Source organism: Salmo trutta, chromosome 24, assembly GCF_901001165.1.
Source record: "Salmo trutta chromosome 24, fSalTru1.1, whole genome shotgun sequence".
Lineage (NCBI taxonomy): Eukaryota > Metazoa > Chordata > Actinopteri > Salmoniformes > Salmonidae > Salmo > Salmo trutta.
This window is the reverse complement of record NC_042980.1, coordinates 36805572-36826880: the sequence shown is the minus strand read 5'-3', so window position 1 is coordinate 36826880 and position 21309 is coordinate 36805572. Positions and strand designations below refer to the sequence as shown.

The window sequence follows — 21309 nt, the reverse complement described above, 5'->3', positions numbered from 1 at the left end:
TATAAGGGAAAAACTAGGCACTCAAAGGCTTTATGATATACAGTGCCTTCAGCAATTAGTCACACCCCTTGACTTTTTCCACATTTTGTTGTGTTACAGCCTGAATTTAAAATGGATTAAATTTATATATTTTGTCAATGGTCTACAAGCAATACCCCACAATGTCAAAGTAAAATGATGTTGTTTGAATTAATTCCAAATGAAAAGCTGAAAGGTCTTGTTTCAATAAATAAGTATTCAACCCCTTTGTTATGGCAAACCTAAATAAATGCAGTAGTAAAAATCTGCTTTTTAACAAGTCACATAATAAATTGAATGGACTCACTCTGTGTGTAATAATAGTGTTAATCATGATTTTTGAATGACTACCTCATCTCTGTACCCCACATGTACAATTATCTTTAAGGTCCCTCAGTTGAGCAGTGAATTACAAATACACATTCAACCACAAAGACCAGGGAGGTTTCCCAATGCCTTGCTAAGAAGGGCACCTATTGGTCAGGATGTGACAGTACCCCCCCCCCCCAAAGGTGCAGACTCCGAATGCAAAAAACAAAAACAAAAAACAAAAGGGAGGGTAACCTGTGTCTATGGCGGCTCTGGTGCAGTACCCAGAACCTTATCATCCAGCACATCCTCCAGTGGAGGAGGCGGCTCTGGTTCGGGGCATAACCCCCGCTCCGCCCACTGATCCCTCTGCTTCTGTGCCACCGGACCGTAGAGCATCGCCGGAGGCGCCGAGCCGCAGGCCGTCTCAGGAGGTTCCGGACTGGGAACTGTTGCCGGAAGCTCTGGACTGGGAATGCGCACTGGAGGCCTGATGCATGGGGCTGGCACAGGTGACGCCAGACTAGTAACACGCACCTCAGGGCGAGTGCGGGGAGCAGGAACGGGACACCCCGGACTGGGCAGGCGCACTGGAGGTCTGATGCGTGGGGCTGGCCTAGGTGGCGCCAGACTGGTAACACGCACCTCAGGGCGAGTGCGGGCAGCAGTAACAGGGCGTACCAGGCTGGATAGACTCACTGGAGGCCGGGTACGTGGGGCAGGCACAGGATATACTGGACCGTGGAGGCACACTGGAGGTCTCGAGTGTAGAGCTGGCACAACCCGTCCTGGCTGGATGTTTACTTTCACCCGGCAAACGCAGGGCGCGGGCACAGGACGCACTGGGCTGTGAATACGCACTGGTGACACAGTGCGCAGCGCCGGCGCACGATATCCTGGACTGAGAAGGCGAACTGGAGACCAGGAGCGCTGACCTGGAACCACTCTTCCTGGCTGAATGCTCAACCTAGCACGGCAAATGCGGGGCGCGGGCACAGATCGCACTTCGCTGTGAATGCGCACTGGCGACACAGTGCGCATCACCGCATAACACGGTGCTTGCTTCTTCACTCGCTCCCTATGGTAAGCACGGGGAGTTGGCTCAGGTCTCCACCCTGACTCTGTCAAACTCCCCGTGTGCCCCCCCCCCCCACTATTTTTTTGGGGGGGTGCCTCTCGTGCTTCCGTTGTTGCTGTGCTAGTTCCTCGTAACGTTGCCGTTCTGCTCTCGCTGCCTCCACCTGCTTCCCCGGCAGACTGTTATATCTCTCCAATACCTGCTCCCAAGTCCAGTCTATCCTTTCCTCCAATTCCTCCAGCGACCAGGATGCCATCTCCTCCCGGGCACGCTGCTTAATCCAGTCCTCCTGACCACGCTGCTTGGTCCTTTGGTGGTGTGTGATTCTGTCACGGCTGTCAAAAGGAGAGGACCAAGGTGCAGCGTCTGTGTAGTTCCACATTTTATTTACTCTGTGAAACTATGCAACTGAATAGACAAAACACCAAACTGTGATGCAGAGGAGAAACAAACACTACTCAAAAATAATCACCCACAAAACCCAGGAAGAAAACCCCCTACTTAAGTATGATCTCCAATTAGAGACAACGAGGACCAGCTGCCTCTAATTGGAGATCATCCCAAACAAACCAACATAGAAATACAAAAACTAGAACCTAAGAACATAGAAATAGAACACATAGAATAAACCCCACTGTCACGCCCTGACCTACTCTACCATAGAAAATAACAGCTTACCATGGTCACGACGTGACACGGGTAGCCATTTGATTAGCTGTTCAGGAGTCTTGAGAAGCCTACTGGTCCTATACTTGGTGTTCCGGTACCGCTTGCCATGTGGTAGCAGAGAGAACAGTCTATGACTAGGGTGGTTGGGGTCTTTGACCATTTTTAGGGTCTTCCTCTGACACCGCCTGGTGTAGAGGTCCTGGATGGCAGGCAGCTTAGCCCCAGTGATGTAATGGGCCGTACGTATTACCCTCTGTAGTGCCTTGCGGTTGGAGGCCGAGCAGTTGCCGTACCAGGCAGTGATGCAACCAGTCAGGATGCTCTTGATGGTGCAGCTGTAAAACCTTTTGAGGATCTGAGGACCCATGCCAAATCTTTTCAGTCTCCTGAGGGGAATAGGTTTTGTCGTGCCCTCTTCACGACTGTCTTGGTGTGTGTGGACCATTCTAGTTTGTTGGTGATGTGGACACCAAGGAGCTTGAACCTCTCAACCTGCTCCACCACATGAGAATGGGGGCTTTAAAACTGTTACAGAGTTTATTGGCTGTGATAGAAAACTGAGGATACATCAACAACATTGTAGTTACTCTACAATAGTAACCTAATTGACAGAGTCAAAAGAAGGAAGCCTGTACAGAATACAAATATTCTAAAAACATGCATAATTTGCAACAAGGCACTAAAGTAATACTGCAAAAAAACGTGGCAAAGCAAATTACTTTTTGTCCTGAATACAAATTGTTATGTTTGGGGCTGTCATGTCCTGACCATAGAGAGCTCGTATTTTTCTACGGTAGAGTAGATCAGGGCGTGACTGGGGGGTTTTGTCTAATTTATTTATTTCTATGTTTGGTTCTAGTTTCTTTTTTCTATGTTGGGGTTTTTGTCTAGTTTAAATGTTCTATGTTGTGTTCTAGGTTCTTTTTTCTATGTTGGGTTTTTTGTCTAGTTTACATTTTCTATTTTGTGTTCTAGGTTCTTTTTTCTAATTGGGGATCATATTTAAGTTGTTGTTTTTCCCACTAGTGTTTGTGGGAGATTAGTTTGAGTTTATGCATGTTGCACCTCTTCGTCACGGTTTGTTGTTTTTGTTTATAGTTTATTGTCTGTCTTGCATAGTTTCACATAGAAATAAAGTTGTGGAACGATACGCACGCTGCGCCTTGGTCTCTTTCATACGACATCCGTGACAGGGGCAAATCTAATACAACACATTACTGAGTACCACTCTACATATTTTCAAGCATAGTCGTGGCTGCATCATGTTTTCCGTATGCTTGTAATCATTAAGGACTGGGGAGTTTTTCAGGATAATAAAGAAACGGAATGGAGCCCTGCACAAGCAAAATCCTAGAGGAAAACCTGGTTCAGTCTGCTTTCCACCAGACACTGGGAGATGAATTCACCTTTCAGCAGGACAATAACCTAAAACACAAGGCCAACTCTACACTTGAGTTGCTTAGAAAGAAGACAGTGAATGTTCCTGAGTGGCCAAGTTACAGTTTTGACTTAAATCTACTTTAAAAACTATGGTAAGACCTGAAAATGGCAAATAAAATAGCAATGATCAGCAACCAATTTGAAAGAGTTTGAAGAATTATGAAAACAATAATGAGAAAATGTTGCAGAATCCAGGTGTGGAAAGCTCTTAAAGATTTACCCAGAAAGAAGCACAGCTGTTATCGCTGCCAAAGGTGATTCTAACATGTCTTGACTCAGGGGGTTGAATACATTTTTCACAAATGTTAGAATTTTCCTGAACATAGGGTCCTGACCAGAAGAAAACATTCTGCCTTAGTTTTAACTCATGGTCACGTTCTGTCCTAATTATAACTCATAGTTACGTTCTATCCTAGTTATAACTCATAGTCACGTTCTATCCTAGTTATAACTCATAGTCACGTTCTATCCTAGTTATAACTCATAGTCACGTTCTATCCTAGTTATTACTCATAGTTACGTTCTATCCTAGTTATAACTCATAGTCACGTTCTATCCTAGTTATAACTCATAGTTACGTTCTATCCTAGTTATAGCTAATAGTCTGGTCACATTGTCAGAAAAGCTGATGAAATATGCTCACTATGTTTCTTCACTAATACTCTAATGGTTCAGGACAGACCTGCTCAGGCTGAAGCTTTATTTTCTCACCAGTTCTGTATAAAACACAGCCCCTGAGCTCCATGTGAACTCATATAGCACACTGTAACATTTACACCTTATGAAATGCACGCACACACGTACACACACGTATGGGCGCGAACACACATACACAAACAGTCTCCATTGTAACATTTTACTCCATGTATAAGAAATCCATATGTTTGTGTAAGTTAGCTAATATTATACAGTGGTTTATTTTGGAGAGATGTGTGTATCCTTGTTACCTAGCAGACAGGTTTATTTTGGAGCGAAGAGTGTTTTTGTTATCTACAAGTTTTTCTAAATAGTTTAGTGAGACGCCAACAAAATAGAGGAGAGGTGGCAAGAAAAGGTGACAAAAGATTGGACCATGTTCCCAAACGTTTCCAGGCCACACACACACACACACACACACACACACACACACACACACACGCACACGCACACGCACACGCACACACGGCATGGTTCGTTCCTTTGGTATCATGCACGTTCTTTATTTGATGGAAGCTCCTATTATGGTGAAGTTTGTTGTTGATAACTTGTACAATATCAGACAGAATTACATCACAGGTGACAGTATGGATGGACAGATGCTACTGCCTGAAGTTAGTGTTTGCTGACTCTCTCTCTCATCTTTGGTTATATTTATTCTCAAGTGTGTAGATGGTGTTTTCTGTTTCTCCGGACAGTGTGTTTGATCACACAGGTTTTAACACACACATTGTGACTTATACACACACATTGGTCCCTGTCAGTAATGGTGAGCTACAGACATTGTGTGTTTGTGATTTAACAGTGGAGATACAACATGACCCAGACATTTTGTCTGTGATCTAAAAGTGTGTGTGTACTCCAGACATTGTGTGTGAAGTAAAGCAGTAGTAGGTGTGTTGTAAATACTGAGCCCATGAGACACACTTTGACATGCCACTGGTTTGTAACAGTAGGAAACGCAGTGATATATCTATCAAAGATGGATCCCCTCAACTCTCTCTCTCTCGCTCTCTCTCTCTACAGTATGAAGCGTTTGTCTTATAAACGCCAGCCGACCGGGGGGCTCTGGTCCGGTATACTTCCTGTGTGACCTCTGACCCCTCCCCTGGGTGGCATATTTGCCCCGGGCCAGCTGGGGGAGGAATGTTACTCTGTTCTGTTTGCTCAGTGTCAGCGCTGCCACATGTCCTTTTCACATATCCACTGTATGTGTGCCCACCTGCCAAACTTTTTTGTTGTTGTTGTCATATATGTCACTCTGTCAGTCACCTTGTGAAGTGTTTATGTGCCAGCTGGTCAGTCATGTGTGTACAGTGGTTCCTCCTTTAAAAGTTGCGAGCTTGCGCCGCGGGACTTTGTGGTTTAGTACGGTACCCTACGTCACCACTTCATTGCTCCAGACCAGCGCAAGGGGGAGTTAGAGCACTGATTATGCTTTTGGGTCCTACTGTGTCTCTAACTGACAATGAATGTCTTCCCTGTGGCTCAGTTTGTAGAGCATGGCGTTTGCAATGCCAGAATGGTGTGTGCAACACCAGTTGTAAATGAGAACTTGTTCTCAACTGGCCTACCTGGTTAAATAATAAAATAAAAAATGACATCCCGGAACATATTCCAGTCTGTGCTAGCAAAACAGTCCTGTAGTGTAGCATCCTCGTTATCTGAGCACCTACGTATTGAGCGAGTCACTGGTACTTCCTGCTTTAGTTTTTGCTTGTAAGCAGGAATCAGGAGGATAGAATTATGCTCTGATTTGCCTAATGGAGGGCGGGGGAGAGCTTCGTATGCATCTGTGTGTGGAGTAAAGGTGGTCTCAGATTTTTTTTCTCTGGTTGCATATTTGACATGCTGGTAAAACTGATTTAAGTTTGCCTGCATTAAAGACCCCAGCCACTAGGAACACCGCTTCTGGGTGAGCATTTTCTTCTTTGCTTATGGCCTTATAGAGTTGGTTGAGAGCGGTATTAGTGCCAGCTTCGTTCTGTGGTGGTAAATAGATGGCTACGAATAATATAGATGAGAACTCTCTTGGTACAGTTGAAGTCGGAAGTTTACATACACTTAGGTTGGAGTCATTAAAACTCGTTTTTCAACCACTCCGCAAATTTCTTGTTAACAAACTATAGTTTTGGCAAGTCGGTTAGGAAATCTACTTTGTGCATAATTTTTCCAATAATTGTTTACAGACAGATTTTTTCACTTAGAATTCACTGTATCACAATTCCAGTGGGTCAGAAGTTTACATACACTAAGTTGACTGTGCCTTTAAACAGCTTGGAAAATTCCAGAAAATGACATCATGGCTTTAGAAGCTTCTGATAGGCTAATTGACATCATTTGAGTCAATTGGAGGTGTACCTGTGGATGTATTTCTAGACCTACCTTCAAACTCAGTGCCTGTTTGCTTGACATCATGGGAAAATCAAAAGAACATCAGCCAATACGTCAACAAAGAAATTGTAGACCTCCACAAGTCTGGTTCATCCTTGGGAGCAATTTCCAAACGCCTGAAGGTAGCAAGTTCATGTGTACAAACAATAGTACGGAAGTATAAACACCATGGGACCATGCAGCCGTCATACCGCTTGGGAAGGAGACGCGATCTGTCTCCTAGAGATTAATGTACTTTGGTGTGAAAAGTGCAAATCAATCCCAGAACAACATCAATGGACCTTGTGAAGATGCTGGAGGAAACAGGTACAAAAGTATCTATATCCACAGTAAAACGAGTCCTATTTCAACATAACCTGAAAGGCCGCTCAGCAAGGAAGAAGCCACTGCTCCAAAATGCCATAAAAAAAAGCCAGACTACAGTTTGAAACTGCACATGGGGACAAAGATCGTACTTTTTGGAGAAATGTCCTCTGGTATGATGAAACAAAAATAGAACTGTTTGGCCATAATGGCCATCGTTATGTTTGGAGGAAAAAGGGGGAGGCTTGCAAGCCGAAGACACCATCCCAACCGTGAAGCATGGGGTTGGCAGCATCATGTTGTGGGGGTGCTTTGCTGCAGGAGGGACTGGTGCACTTCACAAAATAGATGGAATGAAAATGATGTGTATATATTGAAGCAGCATCTCAAGACATCAGTCAGGAAGTCTAGTACATGTGGGACGAACTCGTCCCACCTACGTAACAGCCACTGAAATCCAGTGGCGCGATTTTTGAATCGTTAGAAATGCTATAACTTCAATTTCTCAAACATATGACTATTTCACAGCTATTTAAAGACAAGAATCTCGTTAATCTAACCCCACTGTCCGATTTCAAAAAGGCTTTACAACAAAAGCAAAACATTAGATTATGTCAGCAGAGTACCCAGCCAGAAATAATCACACAGCCATTTTTCAAGCTAGCATATCATGTCACATAAACCCAAACCACAGCTAAATGCAGCACTAACCTTTTATAATCTTCATCAGATGACACACCTAGGACATTGTGTTATACAATACATGCATGTCTGTTCAATCAAGTTCATATTTATATCAAAAACCAGCTTTTTACATTAGCATGTGACGTTCAGAAAAAGCATAACCACCGCAAACTTCCGGTGAATTTACTAACAGTTTGCTAAATTACTCACGATAAACGTTCACAAAAAGCATAACAATTATTTTAAGAATTATAGATACATTACCCCTCTATGCACTCGATATGTCCGATTTTAAAATAGCTTTTCGGATGAAGCACATTTTGCAATAATCTAAGTACATAGCCCGGCATTACAGGGCTAGCTATTTAGATACCCACCCAGGTCAGCATCCACCAAAATCACATTTCCTATAAGAAAGATGTTCTTACCTTGCTTGTTCTTCATCAGAATACACTGCCAGGACTTCTACTTCAATAACAAATGTTGGTTTGGTCCCAAATAATCCATCGTTATGTTCCAACAGCGACGTTTTGTTCGTGAGTTCTAGAATGCTTTTTCGCGGTGTCGCGCATGGCGCATTGGCGTGTCAAAAATGTCTAAATATTCCATTACCGTACTTCGAAGCATGTCAACCGCTGTTTAAAACCAATTTTTATGCCATTTATGTCATAGAGAAGTGTTAATATTCCGACCGGGAGTATGCATTGAGCCTAAACAGCCGAATAAAATTTCTCCTCAGAAGCGACTCATGCACGCGCATCATTGAAAGGTCCTCCGAGCATCCACTTACAAAAGGCGATAATATATTTCAACCTGAGGTTCCCTCGTAAACCTTCAGTTATTTCGCGGGCTCTGAGAGCCTATTGGAGCCCTGGGAATTGTCACGTTACAGCTAAGATCCTTACTTTTCAATAAAAAGAGGTAAGACGCACGACTCCTTGTCAGACAGGGTACTTCCTGCTTGAAGCCTTGTCAGGTTTTTGCCTGCCATAGGAGTTCTGTTATACTCACAGACACCATTCAAACAGTTTTAGAAAATTCAGAGTGTTTTCTATCCAAACCTGAACAATAATATGCATATTCTAGCTTCTGAGTTGGTGTAGGAGGCCGTTAAAAATGGGAACATATTTTTTCCAAAATTCTCAATACTGCCCCCTATACCAAACAGGTTAAAGCTTGGTCGCAAATGGGTCTTCCAAATGGACAATGACCTCCAAAGTTGTGGAAAAATGGCTTAAGGAGAGCAAAGTCAAGGTATTGGACTGGCCATTACAAAGCCCTGACCTCAATCCCATAGAACATTTGTGGGCAGAGCTGAAAAAGCATGTGCGAGCAAGGAGGCCTACAAACCTGACCTAGTTACACCAGCTCTGTCAGGAGGAATGGGCCAAAATTCTCCCAACTTATTGTGGGAAGCTTGTGGAAGGCTACCCAAAACATTTGACCCTAGTTCAACAATTTAAAGGCAATGCTACCAAATACTAATTGACTCACTGGGAATGTGATGAAAGAAATAAAAGCCGAAATAAATCACTCGCTACCATTATTCTGACATTTCACATTCTTAAAATAAAGTGGTGATCCTAACTGACCTAAGACAGGGATTTTTTACTAGGATTAAATGTCAGGAATTGTGAAAAACTGAGTTTAAAGGTATTTGGCTAATGTGTATGTAAACTTCTAAAAAATAAGGGAGAGCCGCACACTCTAGGAGCTCAGATGCAAAAATGTAATATCCAACGTTTCTTCATCAGGGTATGTCTTCATCAGGGTATGATCACAAACACTGCAAGATGACTCGTTTATATAGTGTCAAAAGACACACAGGTGTCTGTAATCATGGCCAAGTGTGGCCTAATATCATTGGTTAATTCTCAAATATAAAAATGGCATACAAAGAACACCATACAAAAAACAAATGGATAGCATATGATCTTGTCACAGAAAATGTCATACTTGTCGTTGAATATGTTGTATCTGAGAGAGAAGGACCAAGACGCAGCGGAAGTGTGGACACTCATGTTTCTTTTAATTGGTAAAAGGCAAAGCATCCACCGGAAAACAAAACAATAAATGATACTCACAACAATGACAGTCTCACAGGCTATGCAAACGCAGTGCAAGAACAATTCCCCACAAACACACAGACAAACCCACCCAACTAATATAGGACTTCCAATCAAAGGCAACACCACACAGCTGCCTTCAATTACCTCTACATAGAAACACCCAACCTAGACAGAACAAATAAAACCCAACTTCTTCTGCCACGCCCTGACCAACACTTATACACCTACTCCACCTGCTGGTCAGGACGTGACATTACCCTCCCCTAAAGGTGCAGACCCCGAATGCACCTTCAAAAGAAAAAACACAAAACACCCAAAACAACCCGAAAATTTCCCCCTAACTACAGGGAGGGAAGGGAGGGTGGCTGCCGTCAACGACGGCACTGTGCTACACCCCCCCTCCCCAACCCACCTATGTTGGAGGCGGCTCAGGTTCTGGCCGTTCCAGGCAGTCGGGGCAGTCCGGCAGCTCGGGGCAGTCCGGCCAGTCTGGCGGCTCGTGACAGTCCGGCGGCTCGGGACAGTCCGGCGGCTCGGAACAGTCCGGCGGCTCGGAACAGTCTGGGCAGTCCGGCGGCTCGGGGCAGTCTGGGCAGTCCGTGGCTCGGGGCAGTCTGGGCAGTCCGGCGGCTCGGGGCAGTCTGGGCAGTCCGGCGGCTCGGGGCAGTCTGGGCAGTCCGGCGGCTCGGGGCAGTCTGGGCAGTCCGGCGGCTCGGGGCAGTCTGGGCAGTCCGGCGGCTCGGGGCAGTCTGGGCAGTCCGGCGGCTCGGGGCAGTCCGGCGGCTCGGGGCAGTCTGGGCAGTCCGGCGGCTCGGGGCAGTCTGGGCAGTCCGGCGGCTCGGGGCAGTCTGGGCAGTCCGGCGGCTCGGGACAGTCTGGGCAGTCCGGCGGCTCGGGACAGTCTGGGCAGTCCGGCGGCTCTGGCCACTCCGGCAGCTCAGGGCAGTCTGGCCACTCCGGCAGCTCAGGGCAGTCTGGCCACTCCGGCAGCTCAGCGCAGTCTGGCCACTCCGGCAGCTCAGCGCAGTCTGGCCACTCCGGCAGTTCAGCGCAGTCTGGCCACTCCGGCAGTTCAGCGCAGTCTGGGCAGCTCCGACGACTGTTGACTGGCGGGCAGCTCCGACGACTGTTGACTGGCGGGCAGCTCCGACGACTGTTGACTGGCGGGCAGCTCCGACGACTGTTGACTGGCGGGCAGCTCCGACGACTGTTGACTGGCGGGCAGCTCTGACGACTGTTGACTGGCGGGCAGCTCTGACGACTGTTGACTGGCAGCTCTGGCGACTGTTGACTGGCGGGCAGCTCCTGCCCCGTCACACAGCCCTTGTGCCCCCCCTTAAAAAAATTATTGGGGGTGCCTCTCGGTCTCCCAGTCCTCGCCAGCCTTCTTCCGCTGCTTGGTCCTGTGTAGGTGGTGGGGAATTCTGTCACAGAAAATGTCATACTTGTTGTTGAATATGTCGTATCTGAGAGAGAAGGACCAAGGCGCAGCGGAAGTGTGGACACTCATGTTTCTTTTAATTAGTAAAAGGCAAAGCATCCACCGGAAAACAAAACAATAAATGATACTCACAACAATGACAGTCTCACAGGCTATGCAAACGCAGTGCAAGAACAATTCCCCACAAACACACCCAACTAATATAGGACTTCCAATCAAAGGCAACACCACACAGCTGCCTTCAATTGGAAGTCCACCCCAATTACCTCTACATAGAAACACCCAACCTAGACAAAACAAAGAAAACCCAACTTCTTCTGCCACGCCCTGACCAACACTTATACACCTACTCCACCTGCTGGTCAGGACGTGACAGATCTTAGATTCATTTTAGACTACTGCACAAGCTTACAAACAATTACAATGGCAAAGTCACAATAATCACAAGAATGGCTGAAGATCAAAGTCTATGTTGAGACCGAAGGGTGCAAGGGTCTTTAAGTTAAATATCCAGGCAGCCTTTCGTTTTAACAATAACTTATCAAGGTCACCTCCTCTCCTAGGGAGTGTGACATGTTCGATGCCAATATAACGCAGAGATGAAATTGAGTGGTTTGCTTCCAAAAAGTGGGCTGCAACTGGGTAACTTCTGACTTCAGCTGTAGATAGTGTGGTCTACAGCTTATCAAAGGTACTCTACCTCAGGCGAGCAATACCTCGAGACCTCTTTAATGTTAGACTTCGCGCATCGGTTTCTTCCTGTCCGCGGTGAGTAATCGCTGTTCTGATGTCCAGAAGTTATTTTCCTTCATAAGAGACGGTATCCGCAACATTATGTACACAATAAGTAAAAGAATAAGTTACGCAAAAAAACCTAACAAAATAGCACAATTGGTTGGGAGAATGTAAAACGTCAGACATGTTCTTCGACGCCATCTTGTATGTAGCTTTGTAGTTGTGTAACTGTGTACCCTGTGAACCTTAGTCTGGGTATCTAACTGTGTACCCTCTGAACCCCTGGGGGTGGGTGTGTAACTATGTACCCTCTGAACCCCTGGGGGTGGGCGTGTAACTGTGTACCCTCTGAATTCCTAGGGGTGGGGGTGTAAATGTCTGTCCAGGATCCTCTCTGGGATCCCCTCTCACATTCCTGCTCCAGGTGCTGTGTATTTTCATTTCCACCCTGCGTGAGTCCCCATGTAAACCCCAAAGACCAAATGCATACATTACCTAAATACTTTATAAAATGTTTCATATCTACTGTATCTACCGTAAACAGCAGCATTTAAAGTGAAATGGAGATTTTGGATTTTGCCCTAGAAGGCCAGGGAATAAAACGTGGGGACATTTAACTTATTCTGTCTTTAAAAAATAAAAAAAATGGGTTGTTTAAAGCCCTTTTATACCTGATGCTAGCATGCATCCTGTGTCCGGATTACATCCAAATTCTAATTGTGCCTACATTTTGAGACAGGTGTAGACGATTATAAACTGATTGTAAACTGACTTTGATTAGATCTTATAAGTGTAAACGGACAAGATCAGGACAAGATCATGACAAAGGGCACATGTTAGCACTAGGTATAAATGAGGCTTAAGGTGAATGCCTACCACAGACAGAAAATGTGCGGAATATGATGGGTTTAATAGAATTCTACTTTGTTAATCAACTGAGCTAATGTCTAGGCATCTAAAATCCAGGTTTTAAAGTTTCAGGGAAGGCTACTTATCAGGCAAGTGACCTTTGACCTGTTTTTCCTCATCTCTGCAGCAACGCAATTAGCTAATACACACCAACTTTGTGAAAGGAGTCACGGCACCAATGTAACTGACCAGGTATCAAACCCGCCCACCAGTACAACTCAATCAAGCATTCACTCTCTGAATAAACGGGCAAACCCACAAATATGCTGTCAAACTGAGTCTCATTATAGCTATAGTGGTAGGCATGGATTAAACCCATAGAGAGACAGTTATTTTAAATCGTGCTTAATTAATGCAATGTCAGGAATTTCCAGTCAGAAGCACAGTTTTGCTATAATTCATTGAAACTGAGCTGCTCTGGCAGTTTATGGGGTCATTGAGACGTCAATGTTTTTTTTTTTTAAATCAGTAGTATTTAACGGTGTAAATTGAAGGACTAACTGTACTGGGGTCAGAGTTCAACTTCTAGTGGGTTGTTACAGGCAGAAGATGCCTTCATGGGGGCCTAGGGAATGTATACTGTGTGTGTGTGTGTGTGTGTGTTTGTGTGTGTGTGTGTGTGTGTGTGTGTGTGTGTGTGTGTGTGTGTGTGTGTGTGTGTGTGTGTGTGTGTGTGTGTGTGTGTGTGTGTGTCTGTGCTTGCGTGGTTTTATTACTAGGTCTCCCACGAAGTACAAGAAGGGTGTAAAACTGTCTCACGCATGCTGTGTGCTCACATACACATTAGACACATACTGTAAAGCACACACGGTACACCTTCATACAAAGATCACAGTGTTCTCACACTGTTAAGAGATGTGAACATTGGAGGATTTTCACCGTTCTGTATCACAAAGACTATATTTAGAACTGTCAGTTAGCCAAGGCTAAACGCACGCACACGCACACACGCACGCACACACATGGGTGAACACACACACACACACACACACACACACACACACACACACACACACAAACAGACTTGTGTCACTGGTCAGCTTGTGTCAAGAAGCTACAGTATGTCACATTCTCCAAGGCAACATAAGCATTTATCTTCAAAATGTCCTTCCTGGTCCAAAGTTACAACAGTAGGAATTTACCTCAGCAAATCTATCAAACAACCTTTTCTCTTTTACTTCCCACCACTTCTACTAATTTTATTTTAAAATGCTGTAGACCAACTCATGTGGATACAGAGCTCAGGAAGTCATGCAGCCAATATTTGGAGCCGGAAATCTGTGAAATAGTTGCTACAAGCAAACTCTTCCCCCCCAGTATTAAAGTTGCCACACCTGTTGGCCAGAGGTGCCTTTCAGGGAATTCAGCGAGAGAAAATGTTTTATTTCCTTTCTAACAAAGCTACATGGAGACAGGGGTATGAAAATCTAGACTGTAAAATCAATGTCTGTGCTCGGTGCAGAATGTTTATAAATGAGTGGTTTAATGTGTTTTTAGCTATCAGGATTTTTTGGGGAAAAACAGTAGATAAGAATAGTTAATGTATCACCAATAAAAGCAGCTCCCTTTCGATATTTTTTTTTTGAAAATCAGTTTAACCAGAAAACGACATCCACATTACTTATCCCTCTCATAAAGCGACCAGTTTGGATTGAAGAAAGTCCTTTGTCTGCCCTCAGTATAGGGAACCTACTCCTTCCGCTAGTCTGCCATGCATAGGCCTGTTCTCAAACTTTCCACTTCCCCAGAGGAAACTAAGTATAACCAACTAATTCATCCAAGAAGCAAAAGAAGAAACAAAACTGTTCCTTCAGCGAACCCCACCCCTCATACATACAAACAAGTGCAGGTGCAGCACTTTTAACCGGAAAGCAAACAGACCCTTGATCATGACGATGAGTCCCACCCAGTTGTAGAGGAGTCATGGATGTGACAAGCCACAGACACCTCGCTGAGACCTGAGGTTTACAGACATGCTCCATAGCAACTGCAGTTCCACATACAGACGTTTACCATGACTAGCTGGGCCATTCTTTGAGTAATGACTATGGTTCCTCTTACAGTGCTACTGTGGTGTGCTTGGTGTTATGGTTGGAGCACAACCGGGGTAGCCGTCCTATATGTCACAGACAGGCATGGCAGCGGATACACAAAGTGTCCCAGTTTCACTCGGATGCAGACCAGACTGTTTGCCTATGATGACTCCACTCATGTGAGGCTGGCCCCGTCGGTTGTTTTCCTAAATTGGTTGATTTGCTGCTACCGAACCTGAGCTCCCCCATCCAAAACAAACGACAGATACTCGTCAAGGCTGCAGCCCAGAACCTCTGCTACAGTGCAGGCTACGGGAGGAAGGGACATGGCTTTGGATCAAAGACAGATGAAGGGAGGGAGGAAGGGACGGACAGACAAACAGAGACAGACACTTATGCACATACCTGCATATACAGACACATAAAATTGTACACAGAGAGACGCAGAGAAATTTGAAAACACACATGCTACACACACACATACAATCGTCTTCCCTTATGTCGCGGACATGAGTCGGTCATGGTTGCTCATGGTCAAGTGATGAGGTAGCCCCGCCTGCAACTTCAAAATCAGTGTTTTTCCTCTTGGTCTAGTGGTCAAGACGTTGGTTTCTCCCGCGGTAGACACAGGTGAATTTCCCACCGGTTAAAATGTAGCGGACATGAGTTAGTCATGGTTGCTTATGGTCACGTGCAGTGGTGGAAAAAGTACCCAATTGTCATACTTGAGTGAAAGTAAAGATAACTTAATAGAAAATGACTCAAGTGAAAGTCACCCAGTAAAATACTTCTTGAGTGTAAGTCTAAAAGTATTTGGCTTTAAATATACTTCAGTATCAGAAGTAAAAGCATGAATCATTTTCAATTTCTTATATTAAGCAAACCAGATGGCACACTTTTTTTTTTTTGGCACACTCCAACTCTCAGACATAATTGACAAACGAAGTATCTGTATTTAGTGAGTCTGCCAGATCAGAGACAATATGACCAGGGATGTTCTCTTGACAAAAAAAAGTTGTAAAAAATTGTATTGGTCACATACACGTGTTTAGCAGATGTTATTGCGGGTGTAGCGAAACGCTTGCACAAAGTGTTTGAATTGGACCATTTTCCTGTCCTGTTAAGCATTCAAAATGTATGAGTACTTTTGGTGTCAGGGAAAATGTATGGAGTAAAAAGTACATTATTTTATTTAGGAGTAGAGAGAGAGAGAGAGCGAGAGAGAGATGCAGTTGCCTAGAACTATCATAGAACATATAGTTCTACTGTACATAAAAGTTATTTGGGTAGTGTAGCAAACGTCCATGAATTCAACCGAAATGTGTCTTCAGCATTTAACCCAACCCTATTATGTAGTACCTGTGTGTGGCTGATATAAAACATTTACTGAGGGGGTTGGCGGGCAGGGAAATGAAACGCATGACTTCTAGTTGTAAATTAATAGTGATGTGAAAGAAGCTAATTCATGTATCGTTATGTTTATTGACCACCATGTGGCACACTTCTTAGTTCCTACCCTGCCCCTTCAATGTTTTATTGGAGTGTATGCAAAATCTAAAAGCCAGCAATATTATGAACAGGACAGGCTCCTTCATTATTATATATTTTTTACGTTTTGTTGATGGGACTTGATTAGTGTTCATAGTCATATGTCCAAAGTCGTCTGATAATCCAGTTAGGCTTGTGTAAATATTGTTTCCATCATCCATTACTTGTTGTTGGCTACCAGATAGGCGTAAAACATGTATTATATCCCTGGCAAAATGCTAGTTTTAAGTACATATCTGCATTTGATCTTTTTTAAAACGTCCTTGTAAATGTTGCCACTCATCGTCCTGAAAATAGGATTGAGCAGCTGCCTTTTCAATGAAAGGAGAAAAAGAACAATCATTAAAGTTCCCCATCTCCATAGCGGGAGGAATCCCAGCATGCTCTCTGTGTGTCTATGGTCAACACTGAGCACTGTGCGCATTCCTTACATTGCTGCACCTCACTGCAGAGTCCACTACCCACAATCCCCTTCAGCTAATAGAAGCCATGTTTATGGCCCACTACCTTCCCTTTTCGCCTAGTTACTCTGAGTGTGTGTTTCTCTGTTTGTGTGTCTGTGTGTGTGCATGTGTGTTTGGTTTTACTATCCTTGTGGGGACCAGAAGTCCTCATAAGCATAGTAAAACAAGGAACATTCAGACAAGGAAAAGGCTTGGGGGTTAGGTTTAGCGTTACAATTAGGGTTAGAATTAGGGTTAGGGGTTAGGGAAAATATGATTTTGAATGGGAATCAATTCTTTGGTCCCAAAAAGGATAGTAAAAACAAACGTGTGTGTGTGTGCTTAGCATGACACCCAACGAGTTACTATGACTAAATGTAAACCAAACACTCCCTATACATTGAGATGGGACTCCATCTGGAGCCCAGCCTGGCATCTCAGTTAGCCCCTGACCACCCAGGCACTAGCTGCAGTGACGCATGTTAGGTCAAATCCTATGGTCATGGTCTGGTCATATCCTGTGTTACTTGTTCACAGTGTTCTCTCTCAGACTCATCACCACATCCTTCAACTAAAAGACAATACAACCGCTACTCTACTATTATAGGTAGTAGATTGTATGTGTATCTGTCTTTCTGGCTATCTCAGCTACAGTGTCTTCAGAAAGTATTCATACCTCTTGACATATTCCACATTTTGTTGTTACAGCCTGAATTCATAATGGATTACACACAATACTTCATAATTATTTTAGAAATGTTTGCAAATGTATTGATATATCCCATTGACTTAAGTATTCACACCCATGAGTCAATACTTTGTAAAAGTGTTGTTGGTGACGATTACAGCTTTGAGCCATATTGGGTATGTCTGTATCAACTTTGCACATCTGGATTTGGGGACTTCCATTCTTCCCTGCAGACTTTTTCAAGCTTTGTTAAGTTAGATGGGGAGCAGCGTTGAATAGCAAGTCTTTCCAAAGATTTTCAATGGGATTCAAGTCTGGGCTTTGGGTGGGCCACTCAAGGACTTTCACAGTCTTGTTCTGAAACCATTCCAGCATTGCTTTAGCTGTATGCTTTGGGGTCATTGCCCTGTTGGAGTGTAAATCTTCGCCCTAGCCTAAGGTTGTTTGCACTCTGAAGCAGGTTTTCATCAAATATTTGCCTGTATTCAGATCCATGCATTCATTGTTTTCTCTATCCTTACCAGTCTACCAGTCCCTGCTGCTGAAAAGCATCCCATAGCACGATGCTGCCACGACCATGCTTCACAGTAGAGATGGTGTTAGACCGGTGATGAGCTGTGCCTGTTTTTCTCCAGACATTCAGGCCAAAGAGTTCTATTTTTATCTCATCAGACTACAGAATCTTTCAAGTGCCTTTTTGCAAACTCTAGGCTTGTTGTCATGTTATATTTGTCTCTGGCCACTCTCCCATCAGGGCCAGATTGGTGAAGTGTTGTAAAGACTGTTGTCCTTCTGGCAGATTCTCCCATCTCAGCCAAGGAACTCTGTAGTTCTGTCAGAGTGATCATTGGGATCTTGGTCACCTCCTTGCCTGGTTGCTCAGTTTGATTGGACGGCCAGCTCTAAGCAGAATCTGGGTAGTGCCATAATTTCCCAATGATGGAGACCACTGTGCTCTTGGAAATTTTCAAAACTCTAGAAATTGTTTTATACCTTTTCCCAGATATATGCCTCATCACAATTCTATCTCAGAGATCTACAGACACTTCCTTGGACTTCATGGTATAGTTTCTGCTCTGACATTCACTGTCAATTCTGGGACTTTATATAGACAGGTGTGTTTCATGTCCAAACAATTGGATTGGCCCCAGGTGGACTCCAATGAAGTTGTAGTGACATCTCAAGGATGATCAAGACCACGTGTAAACACGCCAGCCCAGGACCTCCACATCCGGCTTCTTCACCTGCGGGATCATCTGAGACCATCCACCTGGACAGCTGATGAAAATGTGGGTTTGCATAGAAGCTGTCTCACCTGCGTGCTCGTCGTCCTCACCAGGGTCCTGACCTGCCTCCAGTTCAGCGTCTTAGCCAAATTCAGTGGGCAAATGCTCACCTTCAATGGCCACTGGCACGCAGAAAAAGTGTGCTCTTCACGATTGAATTCCAGTTTCAACTGTTCAACTGGCATATGGCAGAGAGCGTGTGTGGCTTCGTGTGGGCGAATGGTTTGCTGACGTCAACATTGTGAACAGAGTGCCCCAAGGTGGTGGTGAGGTTATAGTATGGGCAGGCATAAGCTACGGACAACAAACACAATTGCATTTTATAAATGGAAATTTGAATGCACAGAGATACCGTGACAAGATCCTGAGGCCCATTGTCGTGCCATTTATCCGCCCCCATCAACTTATGTTTCAGCATGATAATGCACGCTCCATGTCGCAAGGATCTGTTCACAATTCCTGGTAGCTGAAAATGTCCCAGTTCTTCCATGGCCTGCATACTCACCAGGCAAGTCACCCATGGAGCATGTTTGGGATGCTCTGGATTGACGTGTATGACAGCGTGTTCCAGTTCCCGCGAATCTCCAGCAACTTCTCACAGCCATTGAAGAGGAGTGGGACAACATTGCACAGGCCACAATCAACAGCCTGATCAACTCTATGCGAAGGAGATGAGTCACGTTGCATGAGGCAAATAGTGGTAACACAAGATACTGACTGGTTTTCTGATCTACGGCCCTACTTTTTTTTAAGGTACACTACATGACTAAAAGTATGGACACCTGCTTGTCGAACATCTCACTCCAAAATCTCATTCCAAAAATCGTGAAGAGGGCATAACAACGCCTTTTCCCCCTCAGGAGACTGAAAAGATTTGGCATGGGTCCTCAGTGTCACGTCCTGACCAGTAATAGGGGTTATTTGTATTGTAGTTTGGTCAGGATGTGGCAGGGGGGTATTTGTTTTATGTGGTTCGGGGTGGTTGTGTGTTTAGTGGTGTGTTTGATTTATTATTCTGGGTTTTGGGCACTGGTCTATGTTAATGTATTTCTATGTTTAGTCTAGTTCTTTGTATTTCTTTGTTTAGTTAATTGGGGATTGGACTCTCAATTGGAGGCAGGTGTTTTGTAGTTGCCTCTGATTGAGGGTCCTATATATAGGTATGTGTTTGTTTTAGTGTTTTGTGGGAGACTGTGCTAGGTATAGCCTTTATGCCTTACCGGCCTGTTATTCGTCATTGTGTTTTGTGTACGTGTTTATTTTGGATTTTCCTTCTTTGCCAAGTCAATAAAAGAAGATGAGTGCACATAACTTCAGTTAGTGCTAAATACGGCTGCTAGAATCCTGACTAGAACCAAAAAATTTGATCATATTACTCCAGTGCTAGCCTCCCTACACTGGCTTCCTGTTAAGGCAAGGGCTGATTTCAAGGTTTTACTGCTAACCTACAAAGCATTACATGGGCTTGCTCCTACCTATCTTTCCGATTTGGTCCTGCCGTACATACCTACACGTACGCTACGGTCACAAGACGCAGGCCTCCTAATTGTCCCTAGAATTTCTAAGCAAACGGCTGGAGGTAGGGCTTTCTCCTATAGAGCTCCATTTTTATGGAATGGTCTGCCTACCCATGTGAGAGACGCAGACTCAGTCTCAACCTTTAAGTCTTTACTGAAGACTTATCTCTTCAGTAGGTCCTATGATTAAGTATAGTCTGGCCCAGGAGTGTGAAGGTGAACGGAAAGGCTGGAGCAACGAACCGCCCTTGCTGTCTCTGCCTTGCCGGTTCCCCTCTTTCCACTGGGATTCTCTGCCTCTAACCCTATTACAGGGGCTGAGTCACTGACTTACTGGTGTTCTTCCATGCCGTCCATGGGAGGGGTGCGTCACTTGAGTGGGTTGAGTCACTGACGTGGTCTTCCTGTCTGGGTTGGCGCCCCCCCCCCCTTGGGTTGTGCCATGGCGGAGATTTTTGTGGGCTATACTCGGCCTTGTCTTCGGACGGTAAGTTGGTGGTTGTAGACATCCCTCTAGTGGTGTGGGGGCTGTGCTTTGGCAAAGTGGGTGGGGTTATATCCTGCCTGTTTGGCCCTGTCCGGGGGTATCATCGGATGGGGCCACAGTGTCTTCTGATCCCTCCTGTCTCAGCCTCCAGTATTTATGCTGCAGTAGTTTATGTGCCGGGGGGCTAGGGTCAGTCTGTTTCATCTGGAGTATTCTCTTGTCTTATCCGGTGTCCTGTGTGAATTTAAATATGCTCTCTCTAATTCTCTCTTTCTCTCTTTCTTTCTTTCTCTCGGAGGACCTGAGCCCTAGGACCATGCCTCGGGACTACCTGGCATGATGACTCCTTGCTGTCCCCAGTCCACCTGGCCATGCTGCTGCTCCAGTTTCAACTGTTCTGCCTGCGGCTACGGAACCCTGACCTGTTCACCGGACGTGCTTGTTGCACCCTCGACAACTACAATGATTATTATTATTTGACCATGCTGGTCATTTATGAACATTTTAACATCTTGACCATGTTCTGTTATAATATCCACCCGGCACAGCCAGAAGAGGACTG

At 44.8% G+C, this 21309-nt stretch overlaps 1 long non-coding RNA gene across 1 annotated transcript in view; it reads left to right on the top strand.

Annotated features, from left to right (window-relative positions):
- Window positions 1-21083, top strand: part of LOC115161236 (uncharacterized) — a 52458-nt gene extending 31375 nt beyond the window's left edge. Inside the window, exon 3 of the long non-coding RNA XR_003869221.1 lies at window positions 21046-21083. This is a non-coding gene — a long non-coding RNA (uncharacterized LOC115161236). The remainder of the gene's footprint in view (window positions 1-21045) is intronic.
- The last annotated feature ends 226 nt before the right edge of the window (window positions 21084-21309 follow it).